This window comes from Micromys minutus, assembly GCF_963924665.1.
Source record: "Micromys minutus genome assembly, chromosome: 6".
NCBI classification, from domain to species: domain Eukaryota; kingdom Metazoa; phylum Chordata; class Mammalia; order Rodentia; family Muridae; genus Micromys; species Micromys minutus.
The window spans coordinates 20,379,450-20,405,923 of NC_137975.1; the positions used below are offsets into that span (position 1 = coordinate 20,379,450).

The window sequence follows — 26,474 nt, forward strand, 5'->3', positions numbered from 1 at the left end:
CTCTCTAAGTAGCTTTTGGTCATAGTATTTTATCACAGTAAATGTAACTAATTCATACACTAAGTCAGGCACTATTGTATTTTTTAATATGCTTAATTTTTAGGCCATTTTTTGATTGATTGATTGATTGATTGATTGGTGGATTGATGGATTGATTGACTAGTGATTGCAGGTCTGGACAGTGAACCCTACTGCTGAGTCCTGCAAGGTCATAAGAGGGTTCGAGTGACATAGTTCCCACTCCTGGAACAGAGCCAGGGATCCGGAGGCATGGGGCCTCCACTGGTGTTGATGGCTGCTGTGTGTGTGTGGCTTGTTTATATATAAACATGTTTCTCCTGTGGGAAATATTCTCCCTGCCGAGGTTATCAGGGAATGTCCTCTCTGTCAAGGACTCTATGACAATCAGAGATAGCACAAGTCTGAGAGGCAAGGGTGTGTCTAGGTCTTACGAAAAAATAAAAAAAGCTGTGACCTTCAGGACAGCCATTAAGGCTGTTGGAAAAAACTCTAAAGCATGAGTTTAAATATATATAAACAGAATTTCTCAACTATGCAAAATATAAGGATGCAGTATGAATTGTGTGAGGGGCTTCACAGACCTAACAGAACAGAGGCAGCTGCACAATGAGCCATCTTGTCAGAAAGATGCAAAGACAGACAGATTCCTGAGTTCAAGGTCAGCCTGGGGCAGGTTGAATTTAGGCCCAGGCTTGGTGGGAATGATCTCAGAGCTGGATACCACCCAGCTAGCATATTGTCTGTGCTTAAAAAGGCAAGCAGACCTCTGAATTCATTTATAATGTTAAGAAAAATGTGCTTGCTGTCTTTTCCTAGGAGTCAAGGGGCTAAGGTCAAAAAAATGCTGACTGGTAGGATAATCAAAAGGGAATCTGAGGTGGACAATTGAATTGATACACAAATAAAAGATTGGGCTTTGGTCTGCAAGAGCTGAGCTGTTTGACAGTCTTCAGAAAGCTGTCTCTAGCAGAACACAAGGCAGTCAGCTTGTTCCTCATGATTAACTTCAAATTTACTTTTTTTTTCTGGTCCCAAACACCCCTGCCTCAGAATCCTTCCAAGCCAAGGCTGGTCCTTGTCACCCTAGACCTTATGTGAGTATTCTACCACTAAGCTAGAACAACTTTTTATGGCCTCCATTTCACAGATGGAAAAACAAAGCCATGGAGAGTCAGAGATAACTTGTTCAAAGTCAAATAGCATGAAGTAAAATCAGCATGAGAAACCCAAGCATCACACCCCAGAGCCACATGTCTAGCCACTGAGGTTCTATATAATTCCAAAGTGACTTAGTGAATGAAGTATTACTTTTAAAAATTTATGTTGCCTGATTTACAAAGGAAGGTTCTCTTTTTAAAAATTAATTTATTTACATATTTTTATGTACGTGAGTATACTATCACTCTCTTCAGATACATAGAAGAAGGCATCACAGATGGTTGTAAGCCACTATGCGGGTACTGGGAATTGAACTCAGGACCTCTGGAAGAGCAGTCAGTACTCTTAACCACTAAGCCATCTCTCCAGACCCCAGAGGAAGCTTCTAAAGGCTTCAATGAGCTCATTCACTTATTTCCATTCCAGGCTGTGCACCATATTATCACTTAGGAGACGTCTAAATGTTCGGCCATTTCTAAAGCCACAGTTCAGAGAAGGCTGGAAGTAATACTGTTTTTTCATGTTCCTGCCCACCCCGGAAGGCACTAGACTCAGCAGGCACAGGGACCCAAAGGCTGTCAAGTGAGATAGGATGCCTGTGTGTATGGGGGTTGGCAGAGCTCTTTATGAATCTTCTCACCCCACCCCACTTCCTCTTTTTAATAGACCCAGGGTCCAGGTCAGCCAGAGGCCTGCTACTCAATGGTACTTGCCAACCCCGAGATTTCTTTCAAGGTCTGCAGCAGGTGCAGGCTGTTCCGTTCTGCCTTTGCAGTGTGCTGCAGTTTTTGTTTCCAGTCTACTTGCTTCTTGTCTATCTGAAACTATCTGAGGGCCACCTGAGATAGAGTTATAATATTCAGCAGGCCTATGTCCCATGGCACATTAAGAGTAAAGTTTTGAGAGGCTGACTAGCCTGTGTGGCCTCCACGTCTGATGTGTGGCTTCAGGAAAGCTGGTTTTCTTCTCTGAGCATCAAATGTCCTTATCAGCATTTATTCTACGTTTGTTGAGAATAAGGACGTCTGTAGCCAAAGTCTCTGGCCTCATGTAAGCCAGGCAACCATCAGAGCATCTATTATTCTCGCTCTGAGTGAGTATTGTCTGTGTGTCTTCTGGACCACAGCTTTAGGTATAGCTTTAGAACGCAAGCTGCCAAGGGCCATCTTGGTTTTCCTTAAGAAAAGACAACCATCACTGTCTAACTTAGAAAAGCGTGTGTGTTTGTGTGTGTGTGTGTGTGTGTGTGTGTGTGTGTGTGTGTGCTAGTGTGCACCTGTGGCTGTTATGTATGTATGCATTCATGTAGATGTGTGGAGGTGAATGTGGATATAATGTGTGGTTTGTGTATGGTCAGAGGTCCATGTTGGGTGTCTCCCTCAATCTCTTTTGAGATACTACCTCTCACTCAACATGGAGTGTCACCATTAGGCTATCTGTCCAGTGAGTTCCAGGGAACTGCCTGTCTACACCTCTCCAGTGCTGGAGAGAAAGTTATATTTCAAGTTCAAGTTCTTTCTGGTATTTTATATTAGTTCTATCACTTAAATGGTTGGGGATTTGTGGTATATTGGTTGGTTTTGTGTGCCAACTTGACACAGGTTGGAGTTATCACAGAGAAAGGAGCCTCCCTTGAGAAAATGCCTCCATGAGATCCAGCTGTAAGGCATTTTCTCAACTAGTGATCAAGGTGGGGGAGGGGGATGGCCCATTGTAGGTGGTGCCATCCCTGGGCTGGTAGTCTTGGGTTCTATAAGCTGAACAAGCCAGGGGAAGCAAGTCAGTAAGTAACATCCTTCATGGCCTCTGCATAGCCTCTGTTTTCTTACCTGCTTGAGTTCCAGTCCTGACTTCCTCTGGTGATGAACAGCAGTATGGAAATATAAGCTGAATAAACCCTTTCCTCCCCAACTTGCTTCTTGGTCATGATGTTTTTGTACAGGAATACAAACCATGACTAAGACACGTGGTATAAAGTAGACTTCTATAAATTTACAAACTGCAGACGTCTAACTGAAACTTGTAATAATGACAGTTTTCTGAGACCGTTGGAAGATGGTTCAAAATGACCAACAGACTCAAAGGACAGAAGACTAAAAGCTAAACAAGAATGATTTGTTTTTCTTTAGACCTTCCAGGGGAAGTAATTTGCAGTGCTCCCCCAACTTGCAATGGACTATCTCTAAAGAATCCTATCTTTCTTAGCAGAGGACCAGACTCTCCAGTGTGCTCCTGACAAAGCCATACCCCGCCATTCCTCCTGGCACAGGTAATTGGGAGAGTCAGTCCTCACAGGTGTGAAGGCTCTGTATACTCTAATTGTGGTTAACAAAGCCCAAGGCCAGCCTCAGCTGCACTTCTGTTCCTGGCAAGTCGCTGATGAGGCTTACCTATAATTACAATCCCTCTCAGGATGACAAATATCTAAATTATGCCCTTAGCCTGGCACGTGAGGCAGTTGTGAGGGGTACATATGTTTCTTTAGTCAGTGGGGATTAATAAGCAAAAAAAAAAAAAAAAAAAAAAAAAAAATGACATCACTCAGAATCCCAGAAGGGGCAAGTGTCCAAGAGGTAGTTTTGGCTTCATAGTGTGTCTTAATGACTTGTGCCCTGGGCTCTACATTTTACTATGTAGAATCAGCTGGTCACATCAACAGTTTTTGAAAAAATTTTTAAAAATTATTATTGGCCAATAAAGTAAATATTCTGCAGGGTTGAGGGAGGGAAATGCAATTCCTAGTAACTTAAGAGTTCAATAGATTGTGATCATTTCTGCTGTCATCTCTAGTTAACGGATAACTCATGAACCAAGGAGTATACAACACGAGCCTCATGCAATCTGGGAATCAGGGAAACGTGTTGGACCCACGGAAATAGCTGAGATAAACTGGGTGCACCTGTTTCTAGTCATGTCTTGGGAACACATGGACCCCCCGGGCACAGGATGAACGTCTGTGAGTGTCAGTCTAACAACAACAAAACAAACTTGGCAGTGGGCTAGGGAAGTCGCTGGGGTGCGGGGAGCAGCCGTCCGCATTGGTGAACTGTGTATTGGTGCCGGTCCACCAGGAAAGGGAGGCTAAAGCTTCCAGATGACTCCCCCCTCCACAAAGCTGTTGTGAAATAAAATACAAATCCTTCCTGAATATTTCCAGCTTTCCTTCCTGGAGGAAGTTTTCAGTCAATGGGAAACAAAGCCTTATTCAGAGGATTAAAGCCAGAGCCATTCCATTGTGTAAAGCGCCAATAACACAGCTTTCCTTCCACGGACAGAGTTTTCAATTCACGAATCATCTCAAAAACAGGAAATTTTGGGGAAGCACGTGCTTATGATAACAAACAAGGATCTATCCTGTGGTGTGGAGGAGAGCTGTGTTGAGAGAGGTGCTTCCAGTTTTATTTAGCACCCCCCCCAACTCCCACCCCATGGTGCCTTCTAGGAAGAACATTCCTTAAAAGAAGAAGCCATATGGCTTGTAGCATTGAACTTCTTCATTCCCCACCCCCAGCATTGCAAAGAGTAGGGGAGAAGATGATCTTGGCCAAATTTCCATAGTCTTGCTCCAAGGCAGTACCACGGAGGTAACAGATACTTCTCTGAAATACTGTCTCTTGCCATTTTCCCTGAGCCTATGTTTCTCCCCCATACGCTATTCAAACGTTTCTGGTCATTATTTAGTGAGCAGAATGAGTCAGGCTAGCAGGTCTAGAGAGGATGCTGCAACAGGGTGTGTGTCAGTGGGAGCTGCTAGCCATAGGGAGTGATGGAATGTTAAAGAGATTGTAAAACAGATACTCTCTGGTTAGCAATGTTGATAGGTTATAAGGACAGAGTGCCCTGTCTAGACTGTGAGAAAACTCACTTTGTGATTCTGTCCCAGCTGCTTCTGAATAAACTCCTGGGTGTGGTGGGGTGGGTGGCCCAGGAGCCTAGAATGTTTGCTGATCACAAGGATCAGAGTTTGGGTTCCAGCTCCCAAGTCCCATAAAAGCTTGTAACCCCAGCTCTAAGGGCTATGACACTGTTTTTCTTCTGCATGCACACAAACAGGCACACAAATCTTTAAGAAGAAATAGACTTGGGGCTGAAGAGATGGCTCAATCATTGAGAGCACTAACTGCTCTTCCAGAGGACCTGGGTTCAATTCCCAGCTACCACCTGGTGGTTCACAACCATCTGTAATGAGATCTGATGCTCTCTTCTGGCATATCTGAAGACAGCTACAGTGTACTCACATACATAAGATAAATAAATAAATCTTTAACAAAGAAGAAGAAGAAAGAAAAGAAATAGACTTCTATGTTCCCATAGAAGTTTTTTTTTTTTTTTTTTTTTTTTTTTTTTTTTTTTTGTATTTAGATTCTTCATCTTGGTGACAGCCCTTTAATCTCTGATCTGTTTGCTAAAAGAATCATTCTTTTGGTTTTATGACTTCTTGAAAAGTAATCTTCTGTGTCCACAGTTCTTCAAAAATCATTTCCCTCAGGATCTATCTTCTCTCAGCTCCTTTAGTTTTGTGGCTGTTTTGAGAAAGGGCCTCACATATCCTAGGCTTATGACTTGAGATGTAGCCAAGGATGATGCTCGAGGTCTGATCCTCCCTCTGCCTGTCCGAGTGCTGAGAGGCATATGCCACCACATCCAGTTTATGTAGTCCTATGTTCTCTTAGCCTGAAGTGCCTTTGCTCCATCTCATCATGACAGATTCCTCTCTACCCACTGTGCTGTCAGCTTGGCCACTATAGGAAGAGCCATTCCTGTGGTAGTTTAAAGGACATAGCCCCATAGTCCATGCATCTGAAGTCACTAGGGGTAGACTTTGAAAGTTTAATGACACAGTTTTACATCCCATCCCTGGTTCCTGTTTGTAATTTAGGATGTAAGCTGTCAGCTATTCTGGCTGCCCACTTGGTGCTTCCCTGTCATGATGGTGCCGGACTCTTGTCTCTCTGAAACTATCAGCCCACAAAGCAAACCCTTTCTTCTCTAGTTGCTTTGGTCTTGGGGCTTTACCACAGCACTAGAAAGATAACAAATATAATCCTCAGGCCAGCCTTTCTACCATGTTACTCTTTCTTAATTATTACTTAAATCTTTGAGACAGGACCTCTGTATCCTAGGTTGCTCTCAGACCCACTAATGTAACTTGATGATATGAGTATGATGCCTGCAACTCACATAGCAGAAAGAGAGAAACAACTTCCCAGGTTTGTCCTCTGACCTCCAAAGGAGCACGGGGACACACCAACCCACCTCCACACACACAGACACACAGACACACACACACACACTCTTACATACAGACATACACTTACAAACACACACATATACACAAACAGACACAAGCACACACACATACACACACACACACAAATATACAAAATCAAAAAGAAAATAAATGTTGAGGCTGGAGAGATGGCTCAACAGTTAAGAACACTGACCACTCTTGCAGAGGACCTGGGTTCAAGGAACACATGGTGGTTCACAACCATCTGTAACTCTAATTCCAGAGGATCAATATATTTCTGGTCTCCATGGTCACACATGTGGTACACAGATATACATGCAGACAAAACACCCATACACAGAAGACAGTAATAAATAAGTCTTTTAAAAAAAGGAAGGAACCTTGAAACAGCACACCTGTAAACCTGTGCTGCTTTTCCTCCTGTGCACATGATGAATCTCAGAGTCAAAGGAAATTTTACTTCAGGGTCTCCTATATCCCAGCTGGGAATTCCCTTCGTAGCTGATGATGACCTTAGACTTCTGATCTTTCTGATACCACCTCCCAAATGCTTGGATTTTAGGTGCACATTACCATAGCCAGTGTCTCCAGCATACAAGGTAACATTCTACTAACTGAGCTACCTCTTCAGCCTGTCTCCTTTTAAAGAAATGACCTTATATTTATACAGCTTTTAAAACTTCTTTTACTATTATTTTTCTTTATGCAAGAATAGGCTGGCCAGGCATGGTGGTGTATGCCTTTAATTCCAGCATTCAGGAAGCAGAGGCAGGTAGATCTGTCAGAGTCCAAGGCCAGCCTGGTCTACAGAGCAAATTCCAGGGCTGCCAGGGCAGCATAGAGAGGCCTGTCTCAAAAAACATAAATAAATGAATAAAACTCTGTAATATAAAGAAAGACACGTCTCAGGATAGCCAGCTCTACACAGAGACCCTGCTTCAGAAAACAAAACAACCTAGTAAAAACCTCAAAACAAAAAGGTCTAATCATGATTCAGCTAAACAACAAACCATGGATTAACAAATCTCATCAAATGCCAAATTGGCAAAAAGATCGAGATTGAGAAAAGGAAAAAAAAAAAAAAAAAAAAAAAAAGGCAAGACTCAGCAAAAAGCCAAATATGACTCAGCAAAATTCTCACCCATGACTCTGCATGATGTTCTTATAGCAGGGAAAGACCAGGAACCATGTCACCATGACCTAGCACTGTAGGCAGTTAAATAAAAACAGGCTCAGAATCACAGAACCTATGCAGGAACACTTGTCCATTTTATTAAAAAAAAAAATTAAGTACACAGAAAAATCAGAAAGAACTTTGACAGGGAATGCCCACATATCCCACTCTAGGTAGCTGTGCCACATGGCTCTTTGTTTCTGAAGCCAAAATTCAAAAGCTGATTATCTGTAACAGATATCTTGAAAGAGGACAGCCAATGTTCCCTTGAAATCTCCCATTCAAACCTCTAAGTGACTTTAGGGTCCCTGGCTGATCGATTGGTTGATTCTGGAGAACTACAGAGCTGACTCATTCTATACACAAATGCTAGGTTTAGGATATGGGAGCTGGGTGATTCCTAGAGAAAATGAACCCCCGTCTGAGAACAACAGCTGAAGAGAAATCCCATAAGCCAGGAAAAACAGACGCACAATCACAGTAACAGGTGGCTGCTTTCAAAACAGTTCAGTCTGGCTGCTCGGCACCTGCTCTGGAGCCACAGCCGGCCTTGTCACTCTGCTATGGTCCCTCTGCCCTGGTCCACTTTAGTTCACCCTTGACATCCATAAGGAAGATGAACTACCTCTCAGAGCAGAGCTAAGTTATGGTGGCTTAGATGAGTTTGTGGTGGTCACCCTTATATTCCCTGCCACAGAGGAGAGTAAGAATTTAGAGGCTGGAGGGACCGTGGCACAATTAACTATTTCAGTACCTCCTTTTTGTTTTTTACTTTTTTTTTGTTTTGTTTTTGTTTTTTTTTGTAGCTAAGCAAGGCTAAGTTCAAGCAAATTAAGGAAAAACTTAATTTTATTGATCTCAAGACCTATGAAAGAACACCCCCAGCCCACCTTTTGTTGTGAAGAAAAAAGAAAAGTTAGGCAGGGAATTTACCTATACCCAATTCTTGGATTCTGTTGTGAACATTTATATATCTGTTCTTCCTTTATCCCATCATTAAAAAAATTAATCGAAAAAAGTTTTGAATCATATTTGAGTGTGTCTGTGTGGATATGTGCACACGAATGTACATTTCCACAGAGGCAGAGAGCTCCTGGAACTGGGGTTACTGATGGGGATAAGCTGCCTGACCTGGATGCTGGGAACTGGACTCCTCTGGTCTTCTGCAAGAGCAGGGACACTCTTAAGTGTGGCATAATGTCTCCAGATCCTTACAGTACTTCCTAGATGGCTTTCAGAGTGAACCATTGATATTGGATCCTTTCCCTCAAAGTAGCTCTTTCAATTTCTCATTTAGTTGTCTCCTCTTCCTCCCCCTCCTCCTCTTCTTTCTCCTCCTTTTCTTAGACAGGGTCTTATGTAGCCCAGGATGGTCTGGAACTCTTAGCAGAGATCTACCTGCCTCTGCTTCCCCAGTCTTGGCTGTCCTGGAACTTGATTTGTAGACCAGGCTGGCCTTGAACTCAAGAGATCTATCCACCTGCCTCTTCCTCCTGAGTCCTGGAATCAAAGGCATGCAATGTCACACACAGAGACTATAGGAAACCCAACAAGAAAGAATTTCAGAGATAGCAGAAATCCTGGCCAGCAGGTGCCATTGCTTCTGGTATTTGCTCCCTCTTCCTGGAAGCCTGTCCTTTCTTTCCTTCTCACCCCACCCTCTGACATTTCTTTCTCCAATGGTGATCTCAGATATCTACAAGGAGCATAGCTTCTATTGTCATGTGTTTCTACTGTACCACCTCTTTCCCAATTCCCAGTGTCTTTTCTAACCCTAGATTTGTTTTTTTAAGTTTTAATTTCTTCATTAAAAATTTAGGTCTTCATACAAAATGATGGGTATAATCCTGGTGTCTTTCACGTGTATCACACTTCACATTTGTCCCCTCTTTGCCCGCCTACTCGTGCTGCCCTGATCCGGTTTGCTATCTTCCTCTCAAGTCCCCTTGTGCTCTCTATTTCCCACCATGCTAAAGATCTCCCCCTCCCATGATCCCCTTTCTAGTTTTGTGGCACACACACACACACACACACACACACACACACACACACAAATATGCTCAAACACATAATACATTTAAAACACAGTGTTTGTCTTTCTGACAATTGTCTGGATTATTTCACTTAACATAACTGAATGAAAAAATGAAATAGAAGGCAGAGGACATGACTCCTAAGTATGGAGATGTTTGCTGTAGATAGGAGGGAGAAAGCCACAAGAGGGAAGAACCCATGATTTTTTTTTTTCATAAATAGGACTTTTTATTTGTCACTATTAAAAATCTGGATTTTAGACAGATTCTTGGACTGGTGGTTCACATCCATCAGCTCGTTCAACTTCAGCACCGGTCTCATCACCCGTTGTTTTGCCAGAACTACTGCCTTCACCATGGAGCTCCATGAGTTTTCCCAATTCAAACTTGGGTTTCTACAGCATCTTTGCTTTTCTAACAAAGACATCATGAAGAGAAAAATGGACAGGCAAGCCTTTTCTATGTCTTTCCCAATGCTGTCTGGGATCAGTTTATTAACCACTTCCTTCAAGTCATTTGTCTGCACCTCTTGGGCCATGATCTCCATCATCTTCTTCCAGATCTGGTGGACCTGCTGGTGGTGCTGTCCATAGGACATCTTTCTTATCTGGTTGTTGCATTTTTTAGTGAAACCAACACTGAAAAGGAGCAAATACCTATCGGTCGTCTTGACATCAACATGAGCTTCAATCATGGTCTGCCACTTTTTGACCATGGAGCACATTTTGTCCCGGGTAAGATCCATGCCATGAAAGTTAGTCAGACAGTTTTTGCCCTGAACATCTTCAGTAATTAGCTTGAATTTTCTAAATGCAATTTCGTCATTCTGTAGATAGGCAAGGCTCACTTCAAACACACGACCCTTGAGGCCATCAGATGTAATTTTGGTTCCTTGAGTCCTTGTGACTAGTGTTTTCCCGATGTTCCTAATATTGAACATTGCTGGAGCGTTCACATCGTACCAGTCTTTCTTAGAAAATGGATCTACCACTTTCTTCTTATCTCCCTTCTTGCCACCTTTCATTAGGCGCTTATTCTTCCTGAGAACCCATGATTGATTTGGCCAGCAGAGTAAGCAGGTTTCCGAGATCTAACAATAACTTCTAGTTGTACCCATTTCCCGGAAAATGCCATGATTTTATTTTTTTCTTTACAATTGCATAAAACTCTATTATCTGTATGTACTGCACTTTCGTTAGCTCTTCATCTGCCAACAAACATCTAGGCTGAGTACGTTCCTTGTCTGTTGTAAACAATGCAGCTATTCATGTGGCTATGTGAGTATTTCTGTGGTTGGTCTAGAGTCCTTCTTTGTGTAAGTCTTTACCAAACTTACATAACCAACCTTAATTTGTTAAGTCTTCAGTTACTTGTAAATCAACAGCTCTGAGTTGCCCCTTTTCCTTTTCTCTTTCTTACTTGGAGACAAGGTTTCATGTTAGCCCAGGCTGACCTGGAACTCGATATATAGCTGAGGATGACCCTACCTCTGGAGTGCACAGCTGTGTACTACCATGCCTGGTGTTATGCAGCACTTGGGGTAGAACCCATAACTTTATGAACGGAACGCTAGGCAAGTGCTTTTCCAACCAAGCTGCAACCTCAGCCCTTTGCCATCTTTTTTTTTTTTTAAGATTTATTTATTTATTTAATTATTGAATTTATTTATTATGTATAAGTACACTGTAGCTGTCTTCAGACACACCAGAAGAGGGTATCAGATCCTATTACAGATGGTTGTGAGCCACCATGTGGTTGCTGGGAATTGGACTCAGGACCTCTGGAAGAGCAGTCAGGACCACTGAGCCATCTCTCCAGGCCCGCCCCCGTCCTATTTTTAAAAGGAAAGATTCTATTCTATTTTTTAAATATATTTGTGTGTGTGTGTGTGAGAGAGAGAGAGAGAAAGAGAGAGAGAGAGAGAGAGAGAGAGAGAGAGAGAGAGAGAGAGAGAGTACAGGTACCCCAAAGTCAGAAGGTATAGGAGGCATGGATCTGTAGTGACAAGACACTGTAAGCTACCCTACATGAGTTCTGGGAACCCAGCTGGGGTCCCCTGGAAGAGCAGTAAATGCTCTTAACAGTGGTGCCATCTTTACAGCCGGCTCTGTCTATCTCTTGAATGGATTCCAGACAAACATATGGTGAACAAGGTGCCTTTTGCAGCAGGTGTGACAGTCAGGACTTCCTCTCACCACATCATGGGCTGCCTTGTGCCATTTCTGCTGTCACCTCCAACCCTAAGTGTCTCTTTGTCACTTCCTCACACCACCACCAACTGCCAGCAGCACCCTGTGCTCCTCCCTTCCCGAGGCCAAGCCAGTGTGAAGCTCTTGAGGAAGAAGTGTTTAAGATGATGGACAGTTGTGTCCCCCTTGTTCTACGTTTGCAGTTCTGGGCCACAGAGCAGAGGTGTGTGTTTCGAATCTGAATTCTTGAGAAGGTCTGCAGAGCTGGCTGGAAAGTTGGGGCTGTGGTTTGAAGTTCCTTCTGCCTCTGATTTTACAGTGAGTGCTGAGTGGAAGTTGAGTAACTGATCTTGCCCAAGCAGTAAAGGTCACCACAAAGCATCCCAAGGGCAGCTGGTGGCTGGTCCAGCTTCAAGGTCAAGTGTCTCTGTGCAGGAAGTATAGGCTGCTGTTATCAATGCAATGTCACCTGACCTTAGAAGAATGTGTTTGTTTGTGTATGAATGGGCACATACATGCATGTATGTGCATGTGCAAATGGAGGTCAGTACCAAATAGTTTCCTCTATCTCCAGCTCACTTTTAAAAAACAGTCTTTGTTCCTCAATCGAAGAATGGATAAAGAAAATGTGGTACGATTACACAATGGAATACTATTCAGCTGTTAAAAATGATGAAATTTGCAGGCAAATGGATTGGATGGAACTAGAACAGATTATCCTAAGTGAGGTGGCCCAGACCAGAAAAACAAATACAGTATGTACTCGCTTATAATTGGATATTAATCATAAACTACAGGATAACCATGTTACAATCCACAGACCCAAAGAAGCTTAGTAACAATTGAATCTCACTGACAAGGGGGAGAAAAGGAGGTGTGAATGGAGTGAGGGAACAGGGTAGGAGAGGCTGGGGAGGGGAGTAGGAGGGATTAAGTGGAGGAAGGATGCAGGGGCTGGACTCTCTCTCTCTCTCTCTCTCTCTCTCTCTCTCTCTCTGTGTGTGTGTGTGTGTGTGTGTGTGTGTGTATGCGCATCTCTGGGATAAGCTAGAAACTTAGGTCAATGGAAACTTGAAGGACTCTCTGAAGGTGGTCCTAGTTAAGACTCCTGACAGTGGGGGATATAGAGCCTAAAATGGCCATCTGCTCTAATCAGAAAAGACTTCTGGGGGAGGTATTAGGACCCCAACCCAACCACAAAACCTTAGACCCACAATTTCTTCTGTCAACAAGATGTGCTGGAGTAAAGATGGAGCAGAAATTCAGGGAATGGCCAACCAATGACTGGCCCAGCTTGAGACCCTTGACATGAGAAAGAGCCCATCCCTGATACTATTAATGATAATCTGTTCCACTTCTAGAAAGGTGTCTGCACAACTGTCATCGAGAGGTTTCACCCAGCAACTGCTGGAAACTGATGCAGAGACCCACAGCCAAACATCAAACAGAGCTTGGGGGAATTCTGTGGAAGGGGGATGAAGGATTTCAGGAGCCAGAGAGGTCAAGGATACCACAAGAAAACCTATAGAATCAACTAACATGGGCCCTTAGGGCTCACAGAGACTGAACCACCAAACAGAGAACATGCATGGGACAGACCCAGCCTCTCAGTACATAGGTAAATCAGTATGTGGGACTCCTGAGAGCAGGAGCAGAGGCAGCAGGAGGAACAGGAGGAAGAGGGGCAGGAGCAGGAAAATGAAGAGCAGGGGCAGGAGGAGGAGCAAGAGGAGGAAGAGCAGGGGCAGGAGAAGGAAGAGCAGGGGCAGGAGGGGGAGCAGGAGGAAGAGCAGGGGAAGGAGGAGGAGCAGGAGTTAAAGGTGTTTGTGAGCAGCCTGATATGGTAGTTGGCATCTGAACTCCAACATTAATACCTTAATTGCTGAACCATCGCTCCAACTCAATGGTTCTCAACCTGTGGGCCAAGACCCTTTTGGGGGTGCTGTTGACTGACCCTTTTACAGAGGTCCCATATCAGATAGCCTGCATATCAGATATTTACATAATGATTCACAACAGAGGCAAAAATGACAGTTATGAAGTAGCCACAAGACAATTTTCTGGCGGGGGTCACTATAACTAGTGGAACTGTCCCTAAAGGGTCGGAGCATTAGTAAGCATCACTACTGTGCCTCAGTCCAGAGTCTCTTACTGAACCTGGAGCTCACCTCATTTGATTAGCCTAGCTGGACAGCAAGTTCCAGAGGTTCTCCTTTCTCCACTACCTCAAGCACATTGCTCTGCCTGGCTTTTTCTGTGTATATGCTTGGCATTGAACTCAGGTCCTTCCATTTATGCTGCAAGCACTTTACTGACTGAACCATATCCTCCTCCCTCTCCACCTATTATTATTATTATTATTATTATTATTATTATTATTTAGATTTGTACATGTGTGCACTGAATGCATGCCTTGTGCCCTCAGAAGTCAGGAGAGGGCATTGGATCCTGTGGAACTGGAGTTATCCATGGTTGTGGGCCACCACGTGGGTGCTGGGAACGGAACCTGGGTCTTCTGCAAGGTCAACAGGTGTTCTTAACCACTGAGCCATCTCTCCAGCCCACCTTACTGTTTGAGATCAGGTCTCTTGATCTCACTGCTTGATCTGAAGAGATTGGCTGGCCAGTAAGCAAGCTTCTGTCTCCACTTTCTCAGTGCTGGGGTTCCAGATGTGTGCTGCTGTTAGCTGGTAATTCTTCCCAGGGTTCTAAAGCTCAAAGTCATAACTTCACACTTGCGCATGTCAAGCACTTGACTGGTTAAACCATCTCCTTGAGCCCAGAATGTTTTTAATATACTTGGAAGCCAATGAGTGACTAAGGACTAGAGAGTTGTTTCATGAAGCAGGACCTGCCTTATGTTCTGAGGGAAGTATGCTTGAAATCAGTTTTTCCGAGACACTTCTAGTCTTGCCTTTTCTAACCCAATGAAGATCTTTCCATCATGGTTGCTCCTAAGCTTTGGTAGCCCTAGGATTTCATCTGAAAGTCTCAGATTTCTGAGCCAGATATGACGGTACTTGTCTTTAAAGCTAGCATTCCACATGTAGAGGTAGGAAGTAGTAGTTCAAGTGTATCCTCTGCTACATAGTGAATTCTAGGCCATCTGGGTCTATGCATATGACCATATTTTGAAAAAACAAGCAAACAAACAAACAACCCCCAACAAAGTCTGCAGATTCGTGGCTCTCACTGATAGAGATTTTTGAGTTTCTTGGATGGTGAAGAGCAAATGAGCTAGAGGCCGGACGAGAATATCTGCTTGAAGAGAGGGCAAGGTGATAGTACTCATCAGACCACTTGCCAGTTTGCTTGTCTGTCTCCTACTACTGGACAGCAGTGGTTCCCGACCCTAGTTGTCCATTAGAATTGCATTTGGAGCTTCTAAATACAGGGTCTCAGAAGAATGGCCAGACCCTACCTTAGACCCAATTAGATCCACAGCTGTGTATGGGACCTGGGTATTCTTTTAACAAAGATCCCTAGATAATGTTAGTGACTTGGCCAGGATGAGCAAACCGCAGGCATCTAGCAAGCTCCGCTCTATTCAACGTTAACATATGTTTCTCATTTGACCAATAATTGTTGACCACTTACGATGTGTCCCGGGAAATGATGAAGTGTCTATATGAGAAACGGTCGCGGACCTCATGGCAAAGACAGATCACATACACGAATATTTAAGCAGAAAGCTGGTGTGCGGTGAGTGCCAATTAGAGACTAAGTCGTTAATGAAAACAGAGGGCTCCATGATCCAAGGTAAGTTGCCATCGTTTGGGGCCCTGCATTGGTTATGATAAGTTATGTATGCCTCTGCCATGCATGAGGCATGTCCCTTTGCTGTGGGAAATTGCTCATTTGTTGGTTCATTGAGAATGCTCTGACTGATTCACCATGGTGGGTCTGATTGAACTGTGGAAATGATGGAACATTCAATCAATAGCTAGTCAGCTGGCGACTGTTTCTTCGCTAAGTATGCTATTAAGGCTGTTTTCTAAGTCCCGTGCTCAATAGACTTAAACCTTTTCCAGAGAAATACAATACAAGTTAGGGTTTTAATTTTAGGATTTTAGTAAATATTCCTTAAGTATGTAAAAAAAAAAAGTCAAATTTACTTGTGAATCAAAAGACAAAAATTATTTGCAAAAACAAGCCTATTTAGTTCCCGTTTATAGTATAGTTTTTTAAACAGGCAATTGTTTAATAATACTACTCTCAATGAGTTTGATTATAAGGTTTCCATTCAAGCCTCCACCATGCTAAATGTATGGTATTTGCATGTATTAGAATATAGAAACTTTCAGTGATTCGATTGCATGCATTAGAATACAGAAACATTCAGTGATTCGATCGTATCCTGCCCATGAAGGAGACAGTTTCTAGAAAGGGGGAAAAGGATGTCACGGACATACTGAGGGTAATAAAATCATTGTGTTGGTTATCTGGGTTACAACCTCCTCTGTTGTTGTTGAGATTTTTATTTTCTTGCCAGGGAGCTTTCTCAAGGCCCGATGACAACAAAAGAAAAATCGTTTTAAGAAAAAGAGATAAATGCTTTAAAAATCATGGCATTTGTTTCTATTCAAAACCACTGGAGGCATCATGTCAGCCGTGGAAAGAAAGAACTGGAAGGTCGGAGAAATGCAACCCGGCAGAGGGGAGAGATAAAGTGCCTGCTCAAAGGAGCAGATTACTGCACGTGCCTTTAGAGAGGAGTCCATCTTAGATGAGTGTCCTCAGAGCCAAAAGGGGACAGGGTCAAGGTTCAGAGAGCCCAGGATTAGACGGAGGACTGGGCTTCTGGCACAGTGCATTACTGCGTGGCCAATTTTCCAGGGCCAGCTGTTACTAGTCAGACGCAGGTCCGGGATGACGGGAGAAGCAATCAATATGGAGGGCAGCCCACCCGTGCCCATTTGCCTGGAGATGCATCTCAGGATCAATAGATTCCCATTCTCAATCTAGGGAGCAAAGTCAGGACCACTCTGATGGCCTTTTAGTTCACTTCTTACTAATATGTCTCAAGTGGAGAGATTATGTGTGTTGGCATGGTGGTCACGGATTTGACTTTTTAAAAAAAATTACCCTTATTGCTTATCAAATAATAAAACTTGGAATAGCAATGAGTTGTTGGTCTTCTAAACCATCAACTTAAAATGACCAGCGAGGAGTAGGGAAGGTTAGGGGCAGCTGGGCTTCTGTTGGAGCACGTTCCTGGCTTTATTCTGACTGGAGAGCTGTGCATATTTCACAAAGCAAGGCTCCTTTTAGAAATGCATTTTAAAGAGTGGATGTGCACACAAACACCCTTACAAAGTGCTCCTTAGAGCTTTGCTTCTGACTGGGGAGTGAGTAAAGAAATAAACGCCTCAACAATAGAATGAGAAAGGTTGTACGTTGACGTGTAGGTATAACACAGTTGTGTTATATCACACAGCATCTGCGATTACCTGTGCAAGACTGGGCCTCTTGACAGCCTGTCATGGGGCAGGGCTCTCTAGCTCATCCCTCCATGACGATGTACAGTCAGTTAATAGTTACTAGGGGCAGGAGGAGAGGTAGTTTCTTCTCAGTATAGCATCTGGTTAGTTGCTCGTACTCCAGTAAATAATTCCTAAGGTGCCTAATGCATTGGAGTCAGGATATGGGGGGAGGGAGGGAGAGAGGGAGGAAGACGATCAGTGTGAGGGGGACAAAAGAGGGTAATGAAGAATATCAGAATATATATGTGTATGAAAATATCATACTGAAATCTATTTTAGTATAATCAATATATGTTAATAAATAGAATTCTAAACATTAAAAGAGAGAGAGAAAGAGAAAGAAATGATGTCCACTGGCCTAGAGAAACGTCTTCCTTAGTTTTTTTTTTTTTTTTTTAGGTGAGTTTGTCTTAGGAATTTAAAAAAAAAGATTTATTTATTTTATGTATGAGTACACTGTCGCTGTCTCAGACACACCAGAAGAGGGCATCAAATCCCATTACAGATGGTTTTGAGCCACCATGTGGTTGCTGGGATTTGAACTCAGGACCTCTGGAAGAGCAGTCAGTGCTCTTAACCACTGAGCCATCTCTCAAGACTATAAAGTTTGTCATTTGTATTTCAGGTCAACCTTCCTTCTCCTCCATGTCCTTCTCTCCAGATAGTCTGTGCTCTTGCCAGACAGGGTCACTTGCTGGTTGTGTCCTGAGGTGACCCCAAGTGTGCCCTTGCTTCCCCCTCTTTTCTCACGGTCCCTTATTTTGACACCATTCCTCCACCTCTGATGTCTTGTGCCTCCACAACCCACAATTCGTCTGTTTGTTTGCTTTAAAAAGTCTGTTTGTTTTAATGTTTGTTTTGCCTGCATGTATGCCTATGCCCCACACGTGTCCCTGGAACCCACAGAGGCCAGATGAGGTCATCGTCCTTAGAACTGGAGTTCCAGATGGTTGTGAGCTGCCATATGCAGCCTGGGCATCAAATCCTGTCTCTCTGAAAGAGTAGGCCCTAAAGTCTAGTTTTAAGCCACTTTACCTGTTACTATAGTTCAGCCCACTTCTGTGTCTGTCATAATTTATCTTCTCTGGTTCTCTTGTTTGTATTAGAATGACCTAGATGTGTGTTTTATATTCTCTATTAGATTTCGAACAGCCTGATCTGCTTAGAAGCATGTCCGGGTAAGTGGAGTGAGCGACTGAAAGGACTGAATGGCACCCGGTAGACTTAGTGACTGATGTCAATATTCTCTGCATATGAGGAATGACCGTGACCAGTGCCAAGGCATCTCTTTGGCTTTTGTGTGGTCTGGGGTCTCAGGCTGAGAGTTTCCATACGGTCGAGTATGGAATGTGGGTAGACCAGAAGGACTAAGACTAAGAAAGAGTGAGTGTGAGATCAACATAGGTAGTAAAGCAGGCTACAGACTTCCAGTCCTCCATCTGTCTGGAGTCCAACAGTCAGCAGAAGGAGAAAGATTAGATTAAACAAGAAAAGTGAAACAAAGACTCAAATATCTCTGGCTGGCCTCAAGTTCTCTACAGTAGCTGAAGGTGATCTTGAATTTCTGGTCATGCTAGAATTACTGGTATGTGGCACTATTTCTAGTTTACAAAGTGCTGAGAATGGAACACAGAGCTTCGTGTATATTAAACAAGAGATCTATCAACTGAACTATATCCCCAGCCCCTTAACTTCTTAGTAATGTAATTCTATCTATGACTTATATATAAATACTAGGTGTTGTTTTAAGGAAGCTATGTGGCACACACTTATAACACCAGGGCATTAGGATTTCCATCTTGTTGACCTTTGAGTGTCTTCCTTCTACTTCATGGAACCTGTTATAGATTATTGTAACTGCAGCCACAGTGCAGTAGAACACTTGAGCTCATTTCTTCTAGATCAATTGGAATTCTAATCAAGAAACGGCCTTGACGGTAGCTAAGGACACAACTCAGTTGGCACTGTGCTTGATTGGCATACATGTGGCTTTGGGTTCGATCCCCAGGACCATATAAACTAGGCCTGGTGGTGAGTGGCTGTAATTCTAGAACATGGGAAATGAAGGCAGAAGGATTAGAAGTTCAGGGTCAGTCTTGGCTGTGTAGTGGGTTTGAGGCCTTGGAACAGTCTTGGTTATATGAAACTGTAACTCAAAAGCAAGAAAACATAAGAATACAGGGGGAGAGTGATGTGTTTATAAAAAGATAAAGAGAGAGGGGATATGTTTTGGTGGAAGTGTAGGGGAAGGGGCCCATGCTGAGGCATCCCTTCTCCCAGAGCAACCAGGTACACAACAGTATAGTATAGAATAGAGTTTATTCAGGGCATGGGGAGAAGAGTCAAGAGGGTAGTAGAGGCAGAGAAAGGCAGAGAGAGAGAGAGAGAGAGAGAGAGAGAGAGAGAGAGAGAGAGAAGCTGGCCATGAGCATGTGGAGAAAGATGGGGGAGAGAAATAGGGAGAGATGGAGGAAGGGACAAGAGGACAGAGCAGGAACAGGAAGGCAAGAGCAAGAGAGAGAGGAGGGGGCAAACAGCCCTTTTTATAGTGAGTTCGAATACTGGCTGTTGCCAGGTAACTGTGGGACAGAGCTTAGACAAAATGCTAACAGAGGGGTTTGACAGGAGGAGGTAGACTTAATGAATCTCATAGAGAAGAGAAAACATTGGTGAAGAGCTTCTGGCCCTAAAAGGACCTAACAATGTGTATTTCAAACAGTAGGCTCCAAAGATAAAACATCTTTGTCCACACTGTGACAAGATGAGAATTATCTAAACAACTTAAGGAGGCAAATCAAATCAAGAAGGCTTTCAAGATGGTCCAGTGGTTGGATCCCAGAGATACACCTAGTGGAAGGAGAGAGCCAGCGCTTGCAGGTTGTCAGACTTCTACCCAAGTGCCATACACAGCACATGTTCTTAGGGACAGACAGATGCGCAGATGCCATAGAATTTGTCTGTAACGAAAGCAAGTTTGTTCTTTTGTGTGGGTGGGTGGTGTGTATGTATGTGCTCCCACGTGTTCCGATGCGTGGGCCAGTATATGAGAATGCAGAGGCCAGAGCAGGGCATCCGATGTCTTCCTCTCTTGCTCTCTGCTTTTTTGCCTTTAGTCAAGTTTCTCACTGAATGTGAAGCTTGCCTTTCTGGCTAAGCTGGTTGGCCAGTGAGCTTGTCTGGGCTCTGCCTGTCTCCAAGTCTCTCTGCCCTGGGGTGCCCCAATACTTGGCTATACAGGTGCTGGGGAATCAAACTCAGCTCTTCATGCTTGCAAAGCAAGTGTTCTTACTAACCCCCCTCCCCAACCCCCAGCTTGAGAAAGGTGTTTCCAATGGAGGAAAAAATGATCGTGACCAATTTAACTATGCACACTGATTTATAGGTTCCCTGAGTCAATACGCAGCAAACACTCCATTTGTGTGAATGGTACTGCTACCCTAACACCCTCCGCGACGTAGTTATGAAGCCAAGCAGCTGAAATCACTGTCCAAAATGGTCCAGCTCACGTCTTGCTAAGGCTTGTTTGGCTCCCATGTAGCACAGCCTGTACCTCTGAGTCTTACTATACTTAGCAATGCACCTGCCATGGTCCCTCTTCTTCCAGGAAACGCTTCTACTTCCTGGGGAAAAAAATGCAGCAAACTGCAACACAAAATTCCAGCACAGCCAGCTAATTCCAGATTGAACTTTGGCTCCTGTTCTGACAGATGCGGTCAACCTCGAGAAAGACTTTCTTACCCAGATATGGAGAATGTGTGTCATGCGGCTTCTCTTCTGTTTGATTCCTTCTATGAGGGTTCTGAGATGGTTCTGTACAGTGCCTGACATTCAAGCTTAAGGACCTGGGTTCAGATCTCCAGCACCCTCGCACAGTGTGAGTGTAGTGGTGCGTGCCTGGGGGCCCAGCGCTGGGGAGGCAGAGACAGGTGGAGTGTCACTGGTTTGCCAGCCCAGCTGACTCTATGATAAAGAGAACAGCCGTGGATGGCACCCATGTCCCTCTTTGGTTTCCACGCATGCTCACATGCACCTGAACACACACAGACATGTAGACCATACACACACACACACAGACACACACACACACACACACACACACACACACATTCCTTTATGTATGCCTACTTTTTACTTTTTTTTTTTTATAAAGAAGTTTCTTACTGCACTAAGATTAAACCTCATTAAAGCATTTGGAAGTAAGCACCAACAAAAACTGCTTTTCACCAAAGCCTCCCTTTCCTTCTGCCAAGCAGCAGCCAGTTACAGAGCCGACCGGGAGTGAATAGGAAACACTATACTTCAGATACCGGTAATGAATAACCGGTGAGGGTCTGAACTTCTCTCGGTTCCCACAGACTGCTGTCCAGAGAGCGCCGCTTCAACTCGGAAGGGAAGGCTTTGCTCCGAGTTGGAAGGAAGTACAATAAATAGAAACACAAGTGGCAAGGTCACCTTTAATATCCTACAAACAGCTTCTCAACGAGCCTCACAATTGCTTTGTTTCTTCCTGCCCTGTGCTATAAACAGGCAGAGGGAAGGCGAACTCTCAGAGCACACACCACGAGCAAAGGAAGCTCCCAGAGACCTGAGGAAGGGGAGGCGGCGGGCTCCCTGGCCCACGAGGCAGGCCAGGGTTACAATTGTGTTATGCTTCGGTGGCCAGAAGGGGAAAACTGCTTGTTTTGAAAGGAAGGGGTTATATTGTCTTCAATTCCTGTATATAAAATATAGGACAAACAAACTCCGCTGGGAATCTTCTATTGGGCTCTGTGGAATACTGTCTTCCCACTCGGCTTGTGTCCAGGTATCACACAGCGCTTATCCATACAGAAGCAAGACTTGAAAGGCCGTTCTTAGGACTCTGTTCAGTTGGGGTTATAAACACGGGGTGGACTCAGCACCTGGTTCTGCGGCACCGCCAGGTTCTGCTGCAGAGAGGCTTCTCTCGTCACGTTCCTGCGTTCCCTCTTTTTGTGTCTTTCTGTCTTTCCCACTTCTCCCTCTCTCCCTCCCCCATTCCTTTCTTAATCATCACTTGTCCGTCTTTCTCATTTTGACAGACAGGCTCTCTAGCTCAGACTGGCTTCACATTCAATATGCAGCCCAGGAAGACCTTGGATGTGCCAATCCCCTGCCTCCACTTCCCAAGTGGGAAGTTGAATTACAAACCCACACAATTTCCACCTTGTTTGGTGCTGGAAATGGGACCAGGATCTAATGCTTGTTAGACAGCCACTCTCTCCTACCTGAGCTCTGCCTAGTCCCCCTCCACCTCTCTCTTCCTCCTTCTTTTGTCTCTTCAGGGTGTCACTTTTCCTTTAGATGTGTTCTGGTTGACAGGAAGCAAAGACTAACTAGTAGGAGGTGTGACTCTTACCCTCCCTAGAACTGTGACCCTTTAATATAGTTCCTCATATTGTGATGACCCCCTCAACCACAAATTCTTTTTGTTGCTACTTTATAACTGTGGTGAATTGTAATGTAAATACCTGATCTATGGGATATTTGTTATGTGACCCTATGAGAGGGTCATTTGACCCCCAATGGGGTTGAGACCAGCAGGTTGAGAGCCAACACTCTAAGAAGTCTGGATGACAAACGGGCATCCAGCAGGTCAGGAATTTCTGGGGTTCTTTGAGAGTCCAGTATCTCTTTTGTCTTGAATACTGTTATGAAAACTGTGCTGTTATTACAAGAAGAGCTGTGTGATTTAGACTGGGCTTTCAGTCCAAGAGATGACCTCATATCTCTGGGATGCGGGTTATCAGACATGGGAACTAGGCAGAGTCAAATTGGATTTTGTGAATTGTGACTTGTCACTCTGTATTGATTGTTTACACTCAGCAGAGGCATTAGAGCCTCAGTATGTATTTGGTTCTATGTGCTGTGCTAGGGATTGAACCCAGGGCCTTACATATGCCAGGAAGTGCTCTATCATCAAGCTATAACCCCAGCTTCCTGATACTTACTGATTTATTTACTTATTTATTTTTTCTGTGACAGGATCAATGTATCCCAGGCTGCCCTCAACTTCTCTGTATAGGCAAGGATGACTCTGAATCTTATTATTTTTTAAAAGATTTATTTATTTATATATAAATACACCGTAGCTGTCTTCAGACACACCAGAAGAGGCATCATATCTCATTACAGATGGTTGTGAGCCATCATGTGGTTACTGGGATTTAAACTCAGGACCTCTGGAAGAGCAGTCAGTGCTCTTAACAGCTGAGCCATCTCTCCAGTCCCCCTTTTTAATCTTATTTATTTATTTTATTGTTAATGTATGTGGGAGACAATCTTTCTACCTCAATAGGGTAGACTCTCTTTTTTTGTCAAGAGTTGTTTGTTTTTATTCTGTGTATTTGAGGGCTTTGTCTGCATGTATATATTTACATTATGTGAGGAAACCCGAATCAGATCCCCTGGAACTGGAGTTAGAGATCATCGTGAGCTGCTTGTGGGCACTAGGAACTGAATGGTCTTAACCTCTGAGTCCTCTCTCCAGCCCCAGGAGTGCAGCACCCACCACATTGGAATTTAACCTTGATTTCCGGATCCTTCTGCCTCTCCCTCCTAAACTCCAGAATCACAGATGTGTGTCAACTCTTGACTTTTATGTGGCACTGGGGATGGAACCCAGGGCTTTGTGCATGCTGAGCCATTACTCTATCAACTAAGCGACATTAATTAGTTACTTACAATTGCAAAATGATAGACTGTCTCAGCACGACCAGTGGAGGATTGGGATGAGCGACAATGGAAACCCCTAGACGGAGCTGGAGCTATTGAGTGGCCGGCTATCTGCAGATAACATGTCATTCATATCATGAGATTCTTATCTCTGTCTGGAAAGTGTGTTAAATTAAGCAGACATTGTGGATTAGTCTAACAGATGTGATCTACCAGAGTGTCGTGTTAGCAAGGGTCTGAACAGTCTGGGCATACTCCACTGTGCCTCCACCACTGCAGTGGCTAGAGGACATTACCCCCAACTGTGAGAAGGGTGTGGTGGGCAGAGAATGAGCTCTCGCCTTTGTTCTCTGGCCACCTAGAAGAAGAGCAGGGCTCATTTGCTTTAGGGAACAATAGGGAGTCTCACAATGTATTTGGTCCCGGGGTTTAGTGCACCAGAACACACACACACAGTGTATACCCACTTCAGAACTGAATATTTTTCTTTTCACCTTTAAAACAAATATGAAAACGTGGGCTAGGAGCTATGGAAACATTGCTTAGTCATTCTAGTGTTTGCTCCCCAGAAGCTGGGTGTGGTGACATATGCTTGTAATTCCAGCACCGAGGTGGTGAGGACAGACAGGTGCCTTGGGCTCACTGGCCATCCAGCCTAATCTGTCAAACTCCAGATCAGTGAGAGACTCGGTGAATGGCCTATGCCTGAGGAATCAAGCCCAAGGTTGTCCTCTGGTGTCCATATTGCAAGCACTCAGACACACAATATGCAAGCTGCTAGTACAGACTGAGAAATTTGCCACATCGTTCAGTCCAGTAAAGGACAGCAGGACCTCTCCAAAGGCATCAGCTGCACCACTGCACTCTGGTTTCTTTTCAGACATAGTTACTTGCCTTCTGGTGATGATAAACCTTGGCTCCAACCCCCTTCCCCTTCCCTTTGTAGTTCCATTTCCGAAAAGCAGCTAATACCGTTTACTTCTCGGTCAAAACCTGCCCCATGCCTATGCTATGTGCTTGCATGAGCTCGACCCCCTGCTCATTAAGACTGCCCCATGAAACAGAATTGATGAGCACTCAGGGGCCATTTGTAGCCTTTGCGATCCACAGGCATCAGAGCTTGATGCATGACCCTCATCTCCTTGGCCTCCTGCGCAATGATGCTCATCTGTCTTAGTTAGAAAGTCAATTAATCTTGACCTTAGCCCCTGGGGTGTGGCTCTCCATTTTCTCACGTCTCCAGCTCCATCTTTCCTCTCAGAAGCACTTCTTGTTCAAGTCCCCCAATTCCAACCGCACCCAGCCATTTGTCTTCAAATTATACTGCTTTGATTTTATTCAAAAATCTATATTTCTAGCATTATATATTCCCAGGAAGTTCTTGTTCTGAGCTGTAATTTAATTATAAGGATCATTAAGGCTCTGAGGGACGCTAACGGGCTGAAAGGGAGTTGACAGCATGTAAGTTATTAGGAATTGCACATCGCTGTGCGTTTCGACATCTCTCCTAGGATGTGGGCATTTTGTTGAAAGAGGGTTTGTTTTGAACAGTGACAGTGCAGAAGATGATCTTCTTTCTGCTTTTTTTTTTTTTTTTTTGTGGCATGCATCACAAGTCATAGATTATATAGTCAGGCAACCGGTGCATGCCTTTAATATCGTACTTGGGAGGCAGAGGCAGGTGGAGTTCTGTTATTTCCAGGCCAGCCTGGTCCACAAAAGGAGTTCCAGGCCAGCGAGGACTGCATAGTGAGAGCAGGTGATTCTTTCAGTCCAGCCATTCACCTCCCTGCACCCATTCATACTTTCTCTGATGGGAATGCAATCATACTTCACAATGAAAACAAAATTCCCAAGAACGCTTTCAATAAGCTTGTGTGTCCATGTGTGTGTGTGTGTGTCCGTGTGTGTGTGTGTGTGTGTGTGTGTGTGTATGTATGTTGCTTTCCTTGTTTTTGCTGAAATAGAATTATTCATATCCTCTGTGCACACTTGTGCTAGGCTGGAGAGATGGCTCAGTGGGTCAGAGCATGTTCTGCTCTTGCAAAGGGCCTGAGTTCAGTTCCTAACACCCATATAGAGTGGCTAGTAGCCATCTATAACTGGAGTTTCAGGGTATCCCATAACCTCTTCTAGACTTCAGAGGCACTGTGTACACACAGAGACATATGTGACAGCAAAACATTCTCTTACAAAAAATAATTAAAAAAATCAATTAAAAAAATAAAGTAGTTGTCATTCAAGGTTCCCTCTATCTACAAACATGCACACACATGTGCATATAATACACAAGGGTACATTGACAGAGGCAGACACACACAGACACATACACAGGCACACACACACACACAGACACACATGGACACACATGGACATGCAGACACACACAAGGTTGGCACCTCTAAGGCATTTCCACACAGTGTGCCCTAATGTAACTGACTTCATCTAGGGCACTTCATGGGAAGACGCTGG

General features: G+C 44.0%; 1 pseudogene across 1 annotated transcript; it reads right to left on the reverse strand.

The window, feature by feature from the left end:
- Positions 1–9,894: 9,894 nt before the first annotated feature.
- On the reverse strand, positions 9,895–10,670 carry LOC308421431 (small ribosomal subunit protein eS1-like; annotated as a pseudogene). The gene has a single exon. The product of its transcript is annotated as a small ribosomal subunit protein eS1-like (transcript).
- Between the last annotated feature and the right edge of the window lie 15,804 nt (positions 10,671–26,474).